The sequence below is a fragment of the Heliconius melpomene genome, chromosome 7 (assembly GCF_056956725.1).
Source record: "Heliconius melpomene rosina isolate 202511_hmr_F chromosome 7, ASM5695672v1, whole genome shotgun sequence".
In the NCBI taxonomy this organism is placed as follows: Eukaryota; Metazoa; Arthropoda; class Insecta; order Lepidoptera; family Nymphalidae; genus Heliconius; species Heliconius melpomene.
In genome coordinates, this window is record NC_140395.1 from 840,242 (window position 1) to 863,785 (window position 23,544).

General features: G+C 33.3%; 1 protein-coding gene across 2 annotated transcripts in view; it reads left to right on the forward strand.

Annotated features, from left to right (window-relative positions):
- Nucleotides 1–7,908: 7,908 nt before the first annotated feature.
- LOC146537143 (uncharacterized) overlaps nt 7,909–23,544 on the forward strand; it is a 28,929-nt gene continuing 13,293 nt past the window's right edge. The window contains exon 1 of one of the 2 annotated variants that reach the window (XM_085187672.1): nt 7,909–8,066. The gene's annotated coding sequence lies outside the window, so the exon portion shown is untranslated. Of the gene's footprint in view, nt 8,067–8,348; nt 8,489–23,544 lie in introns of those variants that run through there. The other variant, XM_085187673.1, reaches the window with a different exon arrangement.

A 23,544-nucleotide genomic window follows, 5' to 3' on the forward strand; every position in this document is an offset into this window, starting at 1 on the left:
ATAAACTACCATAAATTTTTCTGTCCTCTAATATTCTCTGACTTAAAACGCCATGGTCGTGGGTTTGAATTCCGCTAGAAAGAATTAATTATTTTAATGTTTTCGGTCTCGACACGCAATGTTCCAAAACTTGAGAGGAAAGTGGAGAGTAGACTTAACTTTAATTATTTTAGGTTTCCTCTGTGCTAGGTTTCCTCTATACTATTTAACGTAGGTATGTTTTTTGCCTTTACAGTACATCCCTCATAGTGTTTTTCCCACTTGTTACTAAATACTTATTGGAGAGATTGTGTATTGAATGGCGTAACTCAACGCCGCTATTTTGGGTGAGCTAGGAAATGAAGTTCCCAGAGTAGTATGTATATATAAACTATATTTTTTTCAAATGATCTACAATAATTTATTATTTCATAATGTTTCATGCTATCGTTACATTTGGGCGCCTTCGTCCGGTGCCCTCTCCGCAGCGTGAACAAATCTCTTTATTATGTTAATCGTCATTGTGTACGGTCGAACGGAAATTATTATGTATCAATTGAATATTTCGGATGTTTAAAAATCAATTTCGACGCCATTAAAAATTTAATGAGGTTATGATTACTTTATAAAATGCAGTTATCTATATATAAACTTCTTCCGCTACTAAGTGATAAACAAAACCCAGCCAGAAATATCGCGCTACGTAGCGCAGAATGTGGTGCATTTAGGTTTCTTGGGGAGTTTAGGGGAGAACTAAGAAAGGATTTATTAAATTTCCTACGGGTCAGGAAAAACCTTCATTTACGCTAACAGAGGGCAGTTGCAATTATAGAACTTATAAATAAAAAAGTTGTAAATAAAAATATTTGTTGAGGTTATTTATCGATATAATAAAAAAAAATCAACACATCCCAGACAATATATACCTAATTGTATGCAGAATATCCCACTAACACAAATTATGAACCATAATTGTACAATCATCCGGTTTAGATCACCATAAGAAACTTTTTCAATCGTCGATAATAGAATGATAATTAAAAATAATTAACCATCCGCATTATCATTGTTATGACAAATTAGACCGAAACAATGTCAGCCATTTATGGCGCCAAATAAATTCAAGATGGCCGACAATTATCTATCGTTAGTGTTCTGAATTAATTCGTAAGTATATTCTTACACAGCCACAGTTTATTTTTTTTCATTTATTATATTATTAATAAACAATTTTAAATCTTATTTTCTATCAATAAATGTTATATTTGTTTGGCATGTGTATGCGACGCGTGTGTGTGTGTGTGTGTGTTTTTGTAATTTATTTTCAAACATTTCAATTGTATGCAAAAATCAAAAGTGCATCGCTTGATTGGCGTCATTACGAAAAGCTGGTGTACCTACATTTTTTTTATTTACTCATCCTAAATATACGTAACCTTTTAAATATTTCTAACGAAGTTAATTAAGCATAGATAAACAATAAATTTCATAAAGCAAAAAAATACTCCGTTTCTATGGCCTCTTGAGACGGAGCGATCTGACTTCTAACGTAACTGTTGTGGGTTCTCTTTACACTCAGGAGAATAAGCAAGCATGAAAAAAATAAAATTGGTCGAAAAGTGGAGAACGGAGGTCGTCCGTTCTCCGTGGTTGACCGTTTTACATATAGTGTGACCCTATGTACAAATTATATAGGTACGTATTGTAAATTACAGTGCACTAAATAATAATAGTCTATTATTAACAAAATGTATATTTATTCTAAAATATTTTATATTTTAATAATGCTAATAAAATACATAATTGATATATTTTATATAAGTATACATATTTTAATTAGTATACGTATACATATTTTATATAAGTATACATATTTTAAGTTATATAAGTATAGGTACATATTTTAATTTAAAAAATCTGTGAAAAGTGTGACATTGAAATTTGCACTAAATCACCAACTGTGCTACATCAGGTTTTTTTAACATCACGCTGTGTCACTCACGTAGCGGGGTAGGCAAAGGGAACATGAGAACCTAGAGTTAAGATACTCCGTTCCCATCAGACGCCCACCCACTTTCGCCTGAATTTCGAGTTAAGCACGTTGAGTGTTTGTTTTTACATTTAGGTAATGTTTATCCCCAGAATCGGGATCCTAACCCACTGTCACAGCCTGTACTCAGTTTTATCGTCATTGTGGCCACTGGACATCCTATAGAACAGTAACGAGGCCCTGACTCATAGCAATATAATAACATGACATAAATATAATAGCAATAAAAATATCCGTTAACAGTTAAATTGTTTCAAAGAATATTGAGACATTATGCGCGTAGAATTCTTAAACCGGTCGCACATTATGTTTTATGTCGATACGCAGTATTGTATATGTATAGTTACTAAGACAGTTTATATTTTTATAATCTGTTATCAAATGTGCCACCCACAGCGTGTGGTAAACGCGACGGGTCAGAGTTCGATTCCCATTAGGTTCTATCATTCAACACGTAATGTCTCGAGTATTAGGCGGAACGTGGGAAACGGAACTTAACACTAGGTTCCCTCTACCTACCTACCATAGGCGGGATAGAGCGCTTAAAATAAAACAATAGGTAGGTACACGTAGTATTGGTTGATTCCCTAGTTTGACAGAGTGCAGTATTAGCTACATTGACGAAATATATATTATATTTATTAGGCAGAAAAATCTCTTTTTTCGCTTTATTCCTTGTAAAGAAAGAGAAGTCTACATACCTATAAGAAAATATTTAACGACCTAGAACACTGTCGAAATTCTAAATTGCAATATGTTAGGCACTTAAAATTATCCTCCATACAGCAATTAGCCATCAAATCACGTACGACGTCTCGTTTCTAATGAATCGCCCATAAATCAACCCAGTCTAATTGACATACAGACATTTTCTGTTCATTGTGTCAGTGCGCTTAGGATTGTCAAAAATTCGGCTATTTCTAGACTTGTGTCTAAGTATGGTGTAGTGTATAATTTATTACTGGACACTGATCCTAGTTGAGTCAGGCTCGAAGGACCAAAAATATATTTTTTTATTTGCAGGTTGGCAAAATTACATTTACACTGTCAACAGGAGATCATTATTTTTTTTCATTCGCGCTGTATCGCACATAAAGCAAGAAAGGTAGACGAGAGTAGAGGTAACATAGTGTTAAGACACTCCGTTCCCCACAAATTGCCCTATTTTCGAGGTATTTCTATTTTGATTGGCAAAACTCAAAGCCTTAATTTAATGGTGTTTAAATTAAGTGATACTATTTTATTAACACTTCAAGCTATTAATGCATTTGCATCTATGTTAACGCGAGTTCGAGAGTTCGAGGCAGTCGTGGAGCAGACCCACAAAATTGCAACTGCTAACGCAACGGGTTGTCGATACGATTCCCATTACGAGAAATGAAACATTTTATATTTACGAAAGTGTCTTGATGGGAACAGAGTGCCTTAATATCCTGCTTGCTTATGCTATGCTTATATGTTTTTAGGTGCTGATTGCTGACTTGGATTTGGATTGCGTATTGTGACCATTGTGTACCTATATGTATGTCTGCTATCCCATTAAGACGACGCATAATATCTTCGTGTCGAAATATAGGATGAGGATAATTTTGTACGACAAACTAGAATTAGAATTAGGGGAAACCTCAGGGCTTTAACAAGACTTCAAGAAATAAATGAAGGGCGTTTGATTTTGGTTTTTTTTTCAAGATTCTCGTATTGATTGGCCGAATGCAACGTCCCAATTTATCTTGTTACCGAAAAGACGAAATGAAATTAGCTTATGCGTCCGAGTAGGTATCAAAATCACAACCGTTACGATCAGTGGCTGTGACACTGTACCACGATGGTCTCATACATTAAGACGTTTAAGATGAGAGGCCGTCGTGACCGCAGTGGCACAGGCGTGTGATTGTGAATACGAAGGTTGTGGGTTCGACGCTCACATGGGGGTATAAATGTCATTATTTGTTAATATTTACATTTCTTCTCCCTGGTAACTGAGCCGCTGACTTCTGCCACTTTACACGCAATACCTCGAAACTTGGGTGGAAAGAGAGAACGAGGGATCTTGACACCAACTTCCCTCTGCCTACCTTGCTATGTGATACAGCGTAAAGCTAAGAATAGGAAACTTCTTGTTATGAATAAAATTATTTGACTTTAACTCCGATAATGAAATGAACGTGATAATATAACGTCTTCCGCGTACAGATAATTAATATTCACGAAACGAACGAATCGGAAGCACTGATCGATTTTACTGCCCACGCCAGCTTGCGTCACCCACGATTATTATATCGATTTTTGTTACTATACTACTTTGCTGTGTTACTCTGCTTGTCTATAGTTCTACATATACTAATATTGTGAAGTTGAAGTCGTTAGGCTGAGCTTTAACTGAATTCTTGTGTCAAATAGTCCATATATCGAGGAAATCTACCTAGGCTATATTACATTACTCTACGACCTACGACTAATTGAAGAGGAGAAACGATATCAATGATGCAAAAATAGGAAAAATTGAGTGCTTTCGTTGGTTATTATAAGTTATTTTCATTCGGCCATACAAATAAAACCGTAGAAAATAATAAAATTATCAAACGTTTTTTTATAGTATCTTCAGTCTTCCTAATATTTATCATTGATCATTTGATATAAAAAAAAACTTGACAAATTAGAAAAAAAAGGGAAGGATACCATTATTGAAAAAATATGATAGCGATAGGTGATAGGCGACCATCTACATATTTTCATACACATTAGGTACTATACCTTTACAAAAAGGTTCCAAATGAAAATCGAACCCAAAACAGTCTCTTCTTATAAGTACTTAATAACAATGGATTACAGATAGGTAGACAAAATAAAATATACCTTTATATATGTGTGTCTATATTTTAAGAATCATCCATCCACAGGTAGCGACGGTTAATGAATCATAAAATGTTCAAATTAACACAATTCTCCTTACAGATGTTGAATCGTGATGGATCGTCAAATGTTATTGCGATAATAACGTACATACTTACTTACGTTTGATTATTAGTTTATTACTTATTGTGGTATCGTTTTTAATTTTGAAGGTTTAAATATAAATGAATCTAGACCTCCGGGAGGGGAGGGTCGACTTAGAAAAGATGAGAAACTTGATATATATTTATTTAAAATATAAAAATTTTACTTAAAATTTATTAGTGAGAACTCAAGATAAGAGATTATTTTCATTTTCTCACTCAGGTTAAAAACATAGCACGGTGTTAATCTCCACTGAACTTGTAATACGCAATTATTATCATTTTCTCAGTCTGGTAAGAACAGATAGCGTGGCGCTGTTTCAGTGGAAGTTAACGCCGCGTTATGTTTTGAGAAGTGACTCAACTCGTGTCTCGCAAACTAAGCGGAATTTGGGTGACGAAGTCTCTTTAAATTAAGTTACCTACACCGCTATACGCGGGATACAGTTTGAACCCTAAAAAAACTAGTTTTCCTATGTAATATTTAATTTAATTTAAACATTCTATTAAATGTAAAACACATTCTGTCAATCGCCAAACGCTGTTCTATGCTAAACGGTCACGATACCATCATTATTGTCTATATCTTGAGTTTCAATTTCAAAATGCAGATCGATCACAAAGATACATAGAGTCGTAAAATAAAATATAAAATTATTTTGTTTTGACTGTAAACACGACAGGTGTGGGTTCGATTCCCGCTCGGGGAATGAGTTGCTTACATTCAATCAAGTTGCGTTTACAGTCAGGAGCTGACTCACGCACTCTACGAGAAATATCTGAACAGGTGTCGAGGCAAAGCGCACTATTGAGTTCCGCCTCTTAACACGCAATGTCTCCAGAATTCGACGGAAAATGGAGAACCGAGTGTCTTAGCACTGGGTTCCCTCTGCCTACCCTGCTGTGTGCGAGATAGAGCGTGACGCTAATGTTAAATATTATAAGAAATAATATAAAATGCCTCGATACCTCCCGTGTCCACAGCGTGCAACGGCGTGCCCAGAACAAATTGGTTCGATGACGCGGCACACGCGGCTAAATAATGTTATTTACATATTGTTTTGTCACTTTCAACTATATTAGATACATACTAGTCTTATAGTAGGATACGTCTGCTTTTTTAAACATTCAATACTTCCCTAATTAACTCAAGTTATTTAGTATAAAAAATATTGATTTTTGTATCCGCATTTTTATCCCGTATATTAATTACCTCGTTAGAAGTGCGAAGAAATGGAAATATTAAATATTTCATTTCTTCGAGCAGGAATCGAACCTGAATTTACACTCGATCACTTTAGGCCCTCGAAGCGCTACGGTTTGTCTCAAAGTATTTTGTTGTTGTTTAGCTTCACAGTGTATTAGTGTCAAGGCACTCCGTCCCCTACATATAGAACGACGAAACTGAAACACTTTGTCTTGTTATTAAAGAAGATTAACGAAATAACTAATGAAAACAACCTGAGTTGAACCCACAACCATCAATTTTACAATCAGTTGTGCTCTATAGAAAACTCCAAATGCACGAGATTAAATAACAAAAATAAAAACAATAAACAGACATACATTTAATTTTTCATATACATATCTACAGCTCTTTGTTTTTTACAAAGATAATATCACAAATCGTTTGTTTGGAAATTTAGCGGTCGCCAGCGGTAATGGTTATTGTTTTGTTTTTCACGAGTCATCCACAGATTAAGGTCTCAGTTACATCCTTCTTTTCGATTTTTTGCATTTAACCTATAGGTTACAATGGAAATTTAAAGAATAAAAAATAAAGAAGGATGTATGTTTGCAGGTATCAATTTTAATAGACAAATTATATTATATTGTTTACATACCTAAGTGTACCTAGTGCTAAAACACTGCGTTCTCTATTCAAATACTTCTGATTCCCTCTTTCGCCAAATTCTTGATGTTTAGCGTTAAGCGGCGGAACTCAACCCCACGCCGTGGCTCGTTAAAATATATCATATTTCATTTTCTCGAGTGTGCATAGATTGCAGTGTGCCGTCGCGTCGCGATAATGGTCTCAAAAATAATTTCGATATCAAATAAAATAAAATAAATAAATAACTTAAATCCTTATATTTTTTTAATGTACGCTGTACCCAATCCTGAAACACAGAAGACGATACGACATGTTTAAACATAATATTATAGCGCTACCTTAGGTACCTACTACCTACTACGGTAATGATACGATGATCTCATCAAAGTCGCGAGATGTCGCTAGATGCTAGGCGCAGGACCTCGTGCAGATCCTTGTTGGATGCCTTTATTCAACAGTGGGTGATAAGGGGCTGATGATAATTTTGACTAACGGTAGAGGTGGAAGGTAGGTGGACTTTTAGTTCAGACACATAGTTTTTCAGTTTTAAAAGAAAGTTTACTTTAATTTAATTACATACTTAATAATATTTAACTGACAGTACCTTCTGAAAAATTGTATTTAGTGTCACATAAATACATTTTCCTCTATTACAATGGCGGCATAAAGTTGTAAGTACATAAATAAAATACATGTGTGTATATGTATCATATGCAAAAAGCTCTTGAGCTTATTAAAATGTAATTAAAATACGCTTTTTTTGTTCGTACGTAAACATCAACAAATCAATGATCTTAGGACAATGGCACAGCGTTTAACTGTAAAAGAGACAGGTTCGATGCTATGGAGAAGTCAATTACCGCCGATATTAGATTTTCTCTGACTAACCCGCACATGCGAGATAGAGCTTGAAAATAAGTGTTGTAAAAATAGTAATTCGAAGTAATTTCGTTACAAGTAGCGCCATCTATCGTCGAATAGCGGTCACAATCTATTTATAAAACAGTCTGGTCTATGGTACTTGGCACGACCACTTGAGTGAAGTTCAATTTTGACAGTTCCAATATAACAGTGGTCATCTTATTTTTTTATATATCTTGCATTTCGATACAAAATATTAGTAATTCGCGGTCGTGGTATTACGTGAACAAGATGAAAATATTATCCCACGCACTTCGAGAAGGTGGTATGCGGCCCGCTAGCAACGGTGAGTCGCTCTGCCAACGTATTATATCCTTATTTTTAACTGATTAAAAAAACCACACTCAATTGGCTGTTAACCTTTTAACTAAAGGCGAGAGACGAGTAATTTGACGCTGTGCCGTGTATAATTTTATTACATTATAGTTTCGCATCGCCGCCGCGTACGTATGTCTAACTGCCGGCCGTTTTCGGTGATACAAAACCAAACTTTAATCGTTTACTTATCATAATTGTGTTGTTATCACAATTAGTACAAAATTCATATTTAAACCTTTGATTGGCTCTAAACTTGACGATAAAATGCCTTAACTGACATTATTATATTATTATAAATAAGTGATAATCGCGAATGTTTTCTTGTACTAGAATTATTGGTGGGAATTGACTTTTAGGTGTTATATTTTGTTCAATGGAATAATCAAAAAGGTCAGTTTTTTTTCTTATTTTTTTTAGAATGTTTGTCTTTATCTTAAAGAGAAAAGGCAACGACTATAATCAGACAGTTTTATCTGATAGTGAGAATTTCTTTTGGCATAACATAACAATGCTAATTTATTTATACATAATAAATATTATGTTATATAAATATTTTTCTTTTCTTTATTTTATTTATTATTTTTTTATAACTAATCTATTATTTACTAAATGTCTGTGAGAGATTGTTTGAAGCAAGAACGCTGCATATATTTTTCCTTTTTTTTTCATATTGTTATAATATGTATGCAATAAAGCATATTCTATTCTATTCTATATTTTTAATTTACTGGTATTAACCGTTACATAAAAAATATTTTAGTTACTTATCATTACTATAGTTATTATCTAAAATGACTTAAGATAGTAGATATAAAATTATATAATTTTGATAATTCTAATTAGATTTGTGAAAAAATGATAGGAACACACCTATCTATTAACAGTTTAAATAATTAAAGTTGTAGTTTTTTAACTATAAAATTTTTTCATCATCTAAGTACCTATTATGAAATATTTGAATGAGATTACTTCAGTGTTTTTGTTATTTTTTGTTTGAGTATTGATAACAAAATATCTAAGATTTTTTTCCTTTCATATTAATTAATTTACATTTAATCTAATTTTTTTTTTAATTTATTTTTTTTTCACTTTTTCTATTTTATCAAATATATTAATATTGAGGCCAGTTGTAGGACAGGAGCACAAAGTTTGCTGCAAAATCGTCTGGTTCTAAAATATTTATTGAAGCTTATATTTTCATTTATTCACTCTGATGTTGAAGCAAAGTGTGGTGTTGAGTTCCACCACTCAACACGCAATGCCTCCAAACTTCGGCAGAGAGTGAGGAACTGAGTGTCTTAACACTAGGTTCCCTTTGCCTACCCTGCTGTGTGTAAGATATAGCGCAAAGCCGATAAATATTAGAAATAAATGATAATTACATTTTGTACAATAGGATAGGAGAGCCTAGAATTGAGACCTCTGCTCACTGCCCAAATTCAAGACATTACATGTGACTTATAAGAAAAATGAAATTCATGATTGGTTATAATCAGACATTGGCCAATTACATCAGAATGCCCTAAACAATATTTTGATAACTTAATTCACATAATACAAGTAAGAATACTAGCTAGCTCCATCCATATGAACTTTATATGAGACACAGAAAATGTGATTATTTTAAGCAAACCATTTACTAAAAAAAATGTTGGTATATTTAAGACATTGAGGTGTGGTGCAGCAGCATAAGCAAACTACATGTTGTGGGTTCAATTCCAACTCGAAATTAAATATTTTCGATTTTCGCTCTGGTAACGAAACAAAGCGCGGCGTTAAATTCCGCCACTCCACACGCTATGCCTCCAGAATTAGGCGGAAACTTGGGAACTGGGGTGTCTTAATGGGAACAGAGTGTCTTGATACTATATGCTTTTTTATTTTTCTTGTTTCAAAATGTTATTATTGTGCTTTGTTTTACACAAATGGTTCACAATAATATGCAGATTTATTTTTTCTTATTATAAATTGTTGTTCAATGTAAGGCCAGTCATGGCGCAGGAGCACAAAGTGTGACTATAAGCGCGACTGGTTGTGGGTGCAATCCCAACTCGAGGAAATAAAATGTTTATTCAAATTTATATTTTCATTGGCGCCAAGGGAAAAAGCCCGGCGTTAAATTCCGCGACTCACGCAATGCCTCGAAAATTTCAGACAAAAGTGGGGAACGGAATGTTTTCTCACTAGGCTCCCTTTGTTTAATAGTGTACGATTCACGTTCACGCTGTAGCGTGAAGTTGAAGTATTATGATTATTGTTCAATATTTCTTTGTTATATTTGCTTATTTAAAAAAATGATAATGACATAATCATAAATCTATGTATTTAAATTTTTATTTTTTTTATTCCATCGATTGGGCTATTTTAAATATTTAAATGGAAACTTTTTCTACATTAATATTCTAATACCTAATAGACGGCTTGAGGCTATATAATGATTTCAAAAATGTGATCTAATTTTAATTAATCTTTAAATAATGTCATTTTGTTTAAATTATAGTTTTATTTAATTACTTTTTTAGTAGGGCTATTTCAGTGGAGGCGAGCGTAAATACGTATTTCAAAGAGGTTCGCTATCTTCCCTGAATCCATGGAATGTGAAGTAGCTTTTTTATATTTTTATATCTTCACACTACATTTCATATAATTACCTGTTGAGTAGTGGAACACAACGTTGAAACTCAACGACGCTTTAGTATATTATAATCACATAGACAACGGCCACGACTGTCTCTAGTAGATTTTTTTACCATTAATAGTAAACAAAGACATTCATAATCTTAATGACCTAACAATTTCACAAATATGTGAAAGTTTTTTTATTTATACGTATACATATAACTGTGTCAATAACTCGCAAAAATTTCAATTAAGAATATTTTATCTGTTAAATTAACTAAACAGATAATCAATTATAATTGTCACCTTAATTATGTGTGTTATTTTTTTTATTATCTGTCTATTATACATCATTAATTTATAGTATCCTGCATTTAATGATAAAACTCGTTTATTTTTTTAATGTCGTCTATGGCAAATATTTGGTTAATCAAATATTATAATTTGCATGTGAGTTGATCTCAAACGAAACCGATGTATTAACTAGATGACTAAATTATATAATTTAGTGTCATTTTGTGTTAATGTCTTCTTGGAAGGTTCTATCGATTTCTGCCATTATTTTTGAGATTTGTGTATAAATTTTGAGGCCGTCATGGCCGTCACAGCGTCTGCCTGCAACGAAAGCGTAATATAACAAAGTAAGCGGAATATAACAAAAAATAATATCTAATTAATTCACTTTTTTTATATCAATTTACTTTTTGATATTAATTTGTAGGTGCTTTTACCCTAATTCAATTTCCAATAAAAATTTCAATTTCCCGCCGCCCGTATGGCTACAGATAAAAAAGTATAAGAATAGCGTTTCTCTATTAACGTCGTGCAGACAAATACTCAAATTCTTACAATACAACGAGCATCTTTATCATAAAATTAAGTAAAAAATATAATTTAAAATTACTACTAATTTTAAATTACTTGATAAATTTTGCATAATCTACGGTCTTTGATTTTGTAGTAACTAGAATTATATCTTGCACGTGTCAAAGCCCGATGACTGTAAAAAAATTATCTTTTAACCGAAATAATAATATTAAAATATTTTTAATCTTGCAAATAGTTATATATACATGTAATGAAATAGACTAAAACTCAACTAAACTAATTTTTTTCTGATCTAGGAATTTCAAGGAACTTAATACTCCCTAGAGGAGTGTCCTCTAGGAACCAAGTAGGTTCCTAGAGGACACTCCTAACGCCAAATTCAGCGTTCGACACCGCATAGTGTTGGCAGTGCGTTAACTGTCCGTCACTCGATAACGCAAGAGCTTTATATAATTACTAGCGGACGCGCGCAGCTTCGCTTGCGTATTTAGGGGTGAATTCTAATAACCCATGAAACATGCATTCGATGAAATATTTTTAAGAGTCTAAATTTCAAATTTTATAAAAATCGGTGACGATTTAAAGATTTTTTCATACAAACTTTCAACCCCTTATTTGCACCCTTAGGGGGTGAATTCTGGAAAACCATGAAACATGTGTTTAATTATATCCGTTTAAGAATCTGAATTTCAAATTTTATAACAATTGGTAACGATTTAAAAAGAACCTATACAAACTTTCAACCCCTTATTTACACCCTTAGGGGGAGAATTCTAGAAAATGATGAAACACGTGTTCAATTTAATACTTTTAAAAATCTAAATTTCAAATTTTATAAAAATCGGTGCCGATTTAAATTTTTTTCCATACAAACTTTGAACCCCTATTTCACACCTTTAGGCTTAGAATTTTTCAAAATCCCTTCTTAGTGGATGTCCAGATTACGAAAGTAAACTTTTGTCCAAATTTAACGTTTCTACGCACAGCGCTTACGGCTGTGCGTGCGTCTTACCTCAGTCAGTGAGGACAAGTCCTTTTATATATATAGATTAACTCGATAGGTTAATTAGTAAATGATATCTTATGCTTTTTAATTATAAAAACCACGACATGTTAAGAATATTGTATAAAAAACTTTGGTTTATTTTTTTTTATGAACGTGGCTAATATAAGGAAAGGAGTACCTAATACTATTTATAATGATATTGAGCACGTTGTGGCACAGCGGCACAGCGTATGACTATATAAATATCTTAAGAATTGTATAAAAGCGACGGTTCTGGGTTCGATTCCCACTAGGGGCATTCAATTATTATCATTCCTCGCTGTGGTACCAAGGCAAAGCGCGGTGTGGAGTTCCATCACTCGACACGAGAATGTGGAACGGAGTGTCTTTACACTAGGTTTTCTGCATACCCCGTCACAAAGTAGATATATTATATAAACTTATCTAATGAGACAAGGAAACAATCATATTTTATATAAATAATATTTTTTTCAATCACCTGTCAATAAAAATGTTAACATTATTTTAATTTGCGTGAGAATATAACTTGACCAAATTCCCATTTCAATTAGAGAGAATACTAGATTTTTTTTGTATATTGACTTTTTAATAGATACATTTTTAAAAATATTATTTTGTTTAAATATATAGCTTTTTTGATATGTAGAAACTTGAAAGCTCAGTTGTGGGGAGTTGCGTAAGTCGTACAAGTTATTTTATTTTAAATATAATGATGTATGTAGTATAGATGTAAACGCGACAGGTTGTGGGTTCAATGCCCACTCGAGAAATTGAAATAATTCATATTTTCATTTCCTCACATTGGTAACGAGGTGAAGCGCGGCGTTGGACAGTATTGGGCGGAAAGTGGAAAACGTGGACGTCTTAATGGAAACGAAATGTATTAGCACTATGTACCCTCTGCCTACCCGGTTTTATGCGGGATACGACGTGAAGCTAAAAAATATCGAACCTGTGATCTTTCTCCTATTAAGTAGCACTGATATCGTTTAATTGACATCTCAATATTATATATTGATTAAATTAATGGTAATAAAAATTAGTAGCTAATGATCATGTGTCATAAAACCTATAAAATGACGCCTCGTGGAACAGTTCGCACTGGTTATTCACCTTAACAGTACGCGTAGGAAAGAATTTGTTGAAAATTACCCTGTTTTTTTTTTCAAAAATATGCTTATAAAAGAATAAACAGTTTTCTATATTTGAATTTAATATTTAGGCACAGTCAGAGACGGTTGTCGATTCGATTTCGAGTGGGTGTGGGTTAGTGGAGTGAATTACTTTCCTTTCTTATTTCTGGTATAAAAGACAAGGCAAGGCGTTGGACAACGTCACTTAAGACGCATTGCCTCGACTGTTAGGCGGTGTGTGGGAAACGGATTCCATCCGCCTTGCTATATGCTGGACACAGCCTGAGACTAGACAAAAATTATAGATATGAAAAAGCAAAAGTCTCAATAATAACATTTTTAATAATATGGCACAGTGCGGCGTTGAATTCCGCCAGTCAACACGCAATGTCACAAATTCGACCCCTATACGAAAAACTGAATAACTATCCTAATAAATTGAGACTTTATACCTGAATTGTATAATACATTAAATAAAAACTCACTACTTCTTTCACTCTCTATTAAAATATAGACACCACTTATCTACAGCTTTAGTTAGGGATACCAATATTTTGAACACTCAATGTGTTCGTATTGTTTCCGTTTATTTTTTAAAAACTTGTTTTAGTTAATCGAACCTACTACCATCGCGAGCATATTGAAACAAATGAACCGGGTCAGTTAGTTTTTTTAATGTAAATGGTTAACAAACGTATTCTGCACTAAGAATATAATATGAATACGTTGATTTTATATATCTTTACCAATTATGGATAATCTGGTAAGAGTTATTATTTAATCTAGAGATAGGTACTTCTACTCTATTGTAATTACTTATATTATAAAAGTTGAATAGTTTGTTTGGCTGGACGCCTTAATCTCAGAAATTACTAATTTGAAATGAAAATTGTTTTTGTGGTGGATAGTGCCTATAATAAGTGTAGATATAAAGGTATATGCAGTCGGAGCTACCTTGGAATCGGGATTCAAACCCACAACCGTTGCGTCTTACAGTTAGTCGTGACAGGTCTTCTTTAACTTGGCTGTAATATAACAATAAGTTAAGCGAGCAGAGCCGCGTGTGGGTCGCTAGTATGTTACAAAGCCTATCAAAGCTCAACCACCCGTGCTTTCGCGATATTAGAACAGGCTGCCTTAACTTTAAATAGAACGTTACAATTTTTTATAAAACAAGTTCACATTATAATTTTATAACGAATGTATCTAAACCAGTTATTTTAAATGCTAACACTAAAGGCCGTTCTGTTCGTTCTGACCGAAAAAACTATTAACCACTTCTAATAGACTAGAAGAGGGAAATAAGTGCTTTTTTTAAATTTATTATATTTTAGACGAGCTTTCGAAGTTAATATTTTAAAACGAATGTGAATTTCAAGATATCCTTCGTTCTTGTCGTTCGACATGCAAAGCCTCGAGAATTCGCCAGAAATTAAGGAGCGGAGTGTCTTAAGATTAGGTTCCCCCTGCCCACTCTTGTGAAGCTTAAATATAATCCAACTTAGAGAACAGTACAAATTTCATCAAAATATGTTTAGTACTTTTTGAGATATATGTGCACGTAATTTTGGTGCGGCCGACAGACTAAACACAATATGGTTGTGGGATCGAGTCTCACTCGGAGAAATAAATAATTTTCATTTCCTGGATCTGGTTACAACACAAATTGTGACGTTGAGTTACGTCACTCAACATGCATTGTTTCGGAAATTGTGCGAAGTTTAGGGAACTGAGTGTTTTATCACTCACTAGGTTCCCTCTGGCAACCCTGCTACATGCGGCATACAGGCATGAAGTTATAAAGAAAACGTAATTCTGGGGTAACATGTACAATTAGGTGCCTATTTTAAGCTACGTCACGAACACACGTAGAACATAGAAATTGATAATAAAATGTATTACATTAGTTTTTGTATGATACACGTGTAAATTATTTATGCCAATTTCCGATTATATTTTATTTTTTAATAGATATTTAACTTCACTTTTAGATTTAGAATAAGTTGTCAATTTACATTGTAAAAGAAGTGAATGCACACAAATTTATTTGTGTGGACTTTAAGACGTAAAATGAATTTATTTAAACAAACGGACCCTAAGATATGATCCCGTTTCCATAGTAATTTCGAGAAATCCTCTCTTGGTGCCCTCCACTCCTTCTCCTACCTATATGTCAAATTTCAACATACTCAGTCCAGTAGTTACGTCTGTGCGTTGTCTGTCACTCCGTAACGAAAGAGTTTTATATTTATTTATATGGATTATAATTTACCAAGCTAGTTTGTATATCATTACAATCATTATGGGGCCGTCGTGCCGCAGGAGTACAAGCATGCGACTGTGAGCGCGACAGGTTGGGGTAGGGTTCGATTCCCACTCGAGGAAATGAAATATTTAATATTTTCATTGCCTCGCTGGTAGCCAGCCAAATGGAGTGAACAGAGTGTCCCACGTTCCCTCTGCCTGCCCTGCTGTGTGCGGAATGTAGCGTGAAGCTGATTTAATTTTTAGTTTATACAATTTTTTTTTATCAATTTGGACCAGTCGTTCCTGATATTAGCGCGTTTAACCAGACAAACAACAGCGACATGAATATGTATGGGGACGCGTGACATATAAAGGTTATATCTTACATATTATGTTATATATTATATTATAAGTATGTATTATATATGTGCAAACTAGACAGTATGGTTAAAGAGCTAGCTAACTATACGGACGACCCGTGGATTGTACTGTACTTGTCATTTGAGAAATGCTATTATACATTGATTGTTGCAGCTTTAATTGACTAGCGATTCAGCCCGGGTTCCCTTGGGAAGTTGCGTGCCACAACTAGTGCATTATATAAATATTAGCGCCAGCCCGCGGCTTCTTCATACATATTATTATTCTTGAACGTCCTCAGCTGTATGTTTACGGTCACTTATAGTGACTGACGGGTGTTTATATTTGTTTTTGTTAACAAATTTATCCTAAATATTTGATAACATATTAATATATCGCCGTCTTAATAAAATCTAGAAAATTGTGTGTTATAAGTTTCCGAGTTGGGAACGAACCCACAATCATCGCGTTAATAGTCAGATGATTAACCACTACACCACGACGGTTTCCTAATGAATAAAAGAAACAGTATAGTAAAAATATTGTATAGTAAAAATATTGTATAGTAAAAATATTGTATAGTAAAAATATTGTATAGTAAAAATATTGTATAGTAAAAATATTGTATAGTAAAAATATTGTATAGTAAAAATATTGTATAGTAAAAATATTGTATAGTAAAAATATTGTATAGTAAAAATGTTGTTCGCATTGTATTATTGTAGGCGTCAGGTTTCACGCTGGTCTCGTATGACTTAATAATTGCAGGCGACATTTTTGTTGTTGCTTTCCACAGCGCCATACGAATAATAGTTATATGATTTTTAGAAAATAGTATTTCTTAATCAATACGGTCTGTTATAGTATAGAGATTAACGATATCTCATTAAAATCATTAATGTAAAAATGGGTGCCAAGTTCAAACCTGATGAGGTGTGTTTTATTTTTATTTAAACGTTAATATCTTGTTAATTGTTTTGTTTATTGTATTTTTTATGTTTTTAGCTTTACGCTGTATCCCGCACCTAGTAGGGTAGACAGAGAAAGCCTGAGAAACTAGTGTTAAAACACTCTGTTAACCACTTTCCGCCGAATTCTGGAGGCATTTCGTACTGAGTGAGTGATTCTCTGATCACCACAGAAATGAAAATATTACATATTCCATTCCCCAGTGTGGGACCTGAACTCACAATTGTCATGTGTACAATCTCACACTGCTGGTCTTGTATATGTAACATGAAAAAGATTTTATATTCACGGTTATAGTACTATTATAATAAGATATTGTCTATTTAAAAAATAGATATAACCTTTTAGTGTCTCCAAGAGCGTACGTTGAATAATGAATTGTTAAATTTAAACTCACAATTAAATGATTCGAGGGTAGGTGTGAATAAGTCAACATCAGATTTTCGAGCTCTTCATTCATTATTGTTTTTTATTATATTTACGAATATTTTAATGTGACTTATGTGCTTGTGAAGTAAATAAACCTACCGCTAGTGTTATCCTACTATAAATTCCCTGTGAATTATTGTGTTTCCTTTTAACAAAGTCACGTCATACAATGGACGCACTCAAGGAGTCTATAACTGCTATGACTGAGATGTTTGATGCTAGAATGCAGGAGTTCCAACAAGATTTGAACAAATCTGCTTCTCCAACCACAATTACATCGTTGGCAACTGATTTTAATTCCTTCAAAAAATTTATCCACACTGCACTGACTACGTTGCAAAAACAGGTGGAAGTCTTGGCGCGGAATGTTGACCGTATCGAGATGTCTAGAAGAAGCAAAATGCTCCTCTTCCATGGAGTCGAAGAAAAAAAAACTGAAATGATTGACAGCCTCGTTACTAATTTAGTAGTGAAAAATCTGGACGTGGCCGATTTTGCCCCTTCAAACATTAAAACCGCGTATCGGTTGGGTCGTGCGCTTGGAAATAAACCCAGACCAATAGTAGTTAAATTCTCTAATGCGCATGTGCGCCATAGTGTCTGGCTTTCGAAAACTAAACTGAAAGGTTCAGGTGTCACTGTTTCTGAATTCCTGACAAAAAACCGTCACGACGTATTCATGCTAGCAAGACAACGTTTTGGTGTAGGGAAGTGCTGGACGCGGGATGGTTCCATCAACGTAATTGCCCCCAATGGATTGCGTTATCGAGTTGAGTGCATCTCTGAACTTCAAAGCATACCCGTCGCTCCGTCAAGGTCACCTCCACCACCTCCACCAGTAGTGCCGGACACTGTTGCTGCTCCAATGTGCCCCAATAATAAAATAGCAGTCCAAAGATGTAAGCGAGTGGTGAAGAAGTAACTGTGTACTCATTATAACTGTTATATTATTTTATTTATTTATTTTTTGTTGTATTTTCACTGTTCTTTTTTTTTATATTTTAAGTTACATGTGCCTAGTTATAAAAGATTATCTAAGTTTATTATGATTTGAGTCTCTGTTTTTCTATTTTTTTCTTTTTTTCTTTTTTCTCTTTCTGTTACTTAATTTTTGTACTTTATACTTATTTCTTATATTTCTTATATCAAATGTTTTGTTACACTGCATTAAGATCTGTCATTGTTTAAAGTAACATGTAACGCTTAAGAAAGTATTAATAATGTATGACAGAATATAATAGGCTACCATAGCATTATACTGCTGGCTGTTGTCTCATATTTTATTTATTGGTTAAAGAATTTTCTCATTAGTGTTTATTTTTTTATTATATTTCTTCTTTTGTAATTGTCATTAATTTATAATTGTGCTTGTTTTTTTTTTTCTGTCATACATTATTTTTATTTATTTATTTTTTAAATTATTTATTAAGTATTTTTTTTATATATAAGTTTTGTTCTTACTAATCATATTTCTTTGTGTTCATGGTACACATGGAAATGTTTATATTGTTTTTATTTAATTTTTACTTTTTTTATTTGTTTTGTTTTTATTTTTCTTTCTTGGTTTCTCTTTCCAACTAGCGGGTGGTTTAGCAAATTTAGAAGCTAAAACGGGTTATCGTTATACTTTTTACATTTGTATTTTTTTTTTTTAATTATTATTATTTTTATCTTATTTTATTTTTATTCATATTTTGTTATTTATTATTTATTTATATTTATTTATTTATTTTATATAACTTATTTATTATTTATATATTTCCCTCATACTTATAATGGCAATCAACATTAATACTTCCAACGATTCTTTCCTTTCCTTTTCGGCTATTTCTGATGGATTAAGCAGTAATGACAGCTTTCTAAGTATCCCCACGCTAAGTGAAACATTAGATTCAAATTTCTCAGACGTACTGAAAAATTTTAACATTATTCATTTGAACTCGCAAAGTATTCCTGCACACTTCCCAGATTTCTTATCTTCTTTCAACAATAATAATGTACATGCTATTCTAGTATCAGAGACATGGTTAAAACCATGCCTCCCTTCGGCTTCTTATTTACTACCCGGGTTTCATTTGATCCGTAACGATCGTATAGGTCGAGTAGGAGGTGGCGTTGCCATTTATCTACGCACACACATTCCTTATAGCTTAGTAGACTTTTCCAAAAGTGACCCAAGCTCTGGTCCAGAACATCTCCTTATTGAAGTCTGCTTTACTCATACTAAGATTCTTCTTGGTGTTTACTATAACCCTAACCTTGCGGTCGATTACTTTTTATCATTTGAAACCCTGCTAGAAAACTATAAACCTTCCTACGATCACACTATTATAATGGGCGACTTTAATACTTGTATGTTGAAGAAAAATCATCGTTCGTCCCGCTTAAAATCTATAGTCGATGGTGCTAACTTACATCTACTCCCCCTATCCGCTACTCATAACTTCCCTAACTGCGTTCCCTCATTACTTGATCTTATGATTGTTTCTTCTATTGACCATGTTGAAAAACATGGCCAATATCCTGCCTTAGCATTCTCTTACCATGATCTCATATATTTATCTTATAAAATTAGGCCCCCTAAAGCTAAATCAAGAATCCTTCTGCAACGTAATTTTGGTGGTATAGATTTAAATTGCTTGCGTGAGGACGCGGCTGCAATCGATTGGTCGAGTGTACTAATCTGTACTGAAGCTGATGATCAGCTGGCTCTTTTCAATTCGCACATATTAAAATTATATGATCATCATGCTCCATTGCGTCCCGTACGAATAAAACATTATCCTGCTCCTTGGCTAACAGACAAAATTAAAAAGCTGCAACATAAAAAGAATACTGCTAAAATGAAATTCAAAGAAAATCCTAATGATACCAATCGGCAAAATTACAATAAAGCTCGCAATCGCTGTAATATGATGTGTAGAGATAACCAACGACGCCATATACACAAATCTGTAATAGAGGAAAAAGACTCATATAAAGTTTGGAATTTTTTAAAATCTATCGGAGTTGGAAAAGCGAAACAATTTATAAATCCCAAGAATATCAATTTAAATGAACTTAATAGACATTTCTCTTCTTACTGTGTTATTAATAACGCAACAAAATTATCTACTATTAACCATCTTAATGCTTTATCCACTCCAGGTGTTCCTAGTTTTTTCTTTAGTTTATTTGCAGAAAGTGATGTTAAGAAGACAATTTTAGCCACTAAATCTGATGCTGTCGGTGCTGACGGCATTAGTCGCAAAATGATCAGTCTCATCCTCGATATCTTATTACCTGTAATTACATGTATATTTAATCACTCTATATGCTCAAAGCAATTTCCTTCAATATGGAAAGATGCACAAATAATTCCTTTACCCAAAAAACCTAATCCTGTTGATTTCTCTGATTACCGTCCTATTTCTATTCTTCCTTTCCTATCCAAAGTCCTTGAGCGCTTAATTCAGACCCAACTCACTCAGTTCCTTTACCAACGTAACCTTATGAACCCTTTGCAATCCGGTTTCCGTCCTGGTCATAGTACGACAACGGCATTAGTAAAAATTACTGATGACATTCGTTCTGGCATGGATAGGCAACAAGTCACAGTCTTGGCGTTGCTGGACTTCAGCAATGCCTTTGGCTCCGTTGACTTTGATATCATGCTGGCTACTTTAAAGTCACTTAACATATCTCCTGATGCAATTAACTGGCTTCGTGAATACCTGTACGGACGTCGGCAACGTTTGCGAATACAAGATTCGTACTCTGATTGGACTCCTGTCGTTGCTGGTGTTCCGCAGGGTGGCGTGTTGTCTCCTTTGCTATTTTCTATGTTTATTAATACTATTTCTGATACTATTTCTTCTCTCTACCATTTATATGCAGACGATTTGCAGATATACAATCAAGCTAATATATCGGACTTACCCACCGCTATCAAGGACATTAACAATAGCTTGGAGAGTATATCTTCTTGGAGTAAGTCATTTGGTCTACATCTTAACTCAAAAAAAACTCAACTGATTTTAATTGGTAGTTCAAAACTTATTTCAAAAATAGATGTATCGACTTTACCACCCGTACTTATTAATAGTGACATTATACCATTCAGCAAAACTGTAAAAGATCTTGGTATCACTCTGGATAATAATATGTCTTGGGATTCACAGGTAAGTGAGGTTAGCAGAAAGATATTTGCATCCTTAGGTTCTCTTAGACGTTTGCGTAATTTTCTTCCTATACTTACTAAGATTTCGTTAGCAAATACTCTCCTTCTACCGATTCTTGATTATGCTGACACTTGCTATCTTGACTTAAGAGAGGAGCAATTAAATAAACTTGAGCGTATTCAAAATTTATGTATTCGGTTCATATTTGGCCTACGCAAATTTGATCACATCTCTGATTTCCGTAAAAAACTCAAGTGGCTCCCTATCCGCCTTCGCAGGAATACTCACATCCTTCATCTTCTTTACTGTATTCTGTTCAATCCAATTTCGCCTCCTTACCTTAAAGAACGTTTTGAGTTTTTGGGCGAGACACATTCTCGCTCTCTTCGCTCTGAACGTAATCTTATCCTCAAAATACCTTCTCACACTTCTTCCTTCTACAGCAGTTCATTTACTGTAACAGCGTGTAGGTTGTGGAACGCCCTTCCTTTAGTGGTCAGAAATGCCAAAACATTTCTAACCTTCAAGCGTCGTTTAAAGTTACACTTTATGTCACTTTAAGACTTAGGTTCTTTTTCTTTTTTTTTTTCTCTCTGCCATTACACATTTTATTCTTACCATTTAGTTCTTATCTTTATCTATGTATGTATGTAGTTTATATGTATATGTGTATGTATTTGTATGTATATATATTGATACGGCTATATTTATTTACGTATGCTTTGTATGTGTTATTTATGGTAAATATATTCTTATTTATTTTATACCCTTAATTATATTTTTTTTTTTTTGCACCCTACCCCTATCTTAATTTGCTATGTCCTCTGCCTTAAGGTTGCCTGGCAGAAATTGCTATTAAGCAATAAGGCCGCCTTTTGTACATTTATATAATGTTATTGTATTTTTTGTGTCTTTTCTTGGGTGTACAATAAAGAGTTATTATTATTATTATTATTATTATTAAATATGTTAGCTCGGTCATTTGAATACATCTAACATTCAATACATGCAAAGTCAGTGGGCAGATAGTTTTTGTGTTTCTTTTTAGTCATTTACTATCGGAATGTCGTCTTAATGCCACAAGTCAGATTATACATACAATATGTGGCAAGTGATACACATTTTGTGAATTAATTTGTTTTGTGATTCCTCTTCAACATAATCGTATTATTGTTTATTGTATTATTGGAGTCTAGAACTAGTGATTAGGCACTATTTTCTCCAATTAAGTACTTAGGTTTGTAGCCACCCCTATCCTTAACAGCTTAACAAAATAGTCCAGACGAAATTGATGAATATCTTCTTCAATAAACTTTTTTTTTTATTTTACAAAAATTAAATGAAGGTAATTTAATAATTGTTGACTTTTGACTTAAAATAATCGTGAATTTTGATACTAAAATTTTACTAGATTTTTTTATTTTATTACAATGTATATTATGTTATGATAGTCAAAATCAGGATAATGCACTTATTTGTATAAATATCTGTAACTCTTAATTTTTCCTTGAATTCTGCTACTTTGCCCTATTATTATTTACGATCGACTGAAGCCAGGAAGTTTTTTAATGGAGTAGGTGTCGATTAGAGACATCACTTTAGTGGCATTTGACATATGAATTTGTTTTAAAATATCTCGTCCATTATCTATGTAAATATAAAACTGAGCTAGAA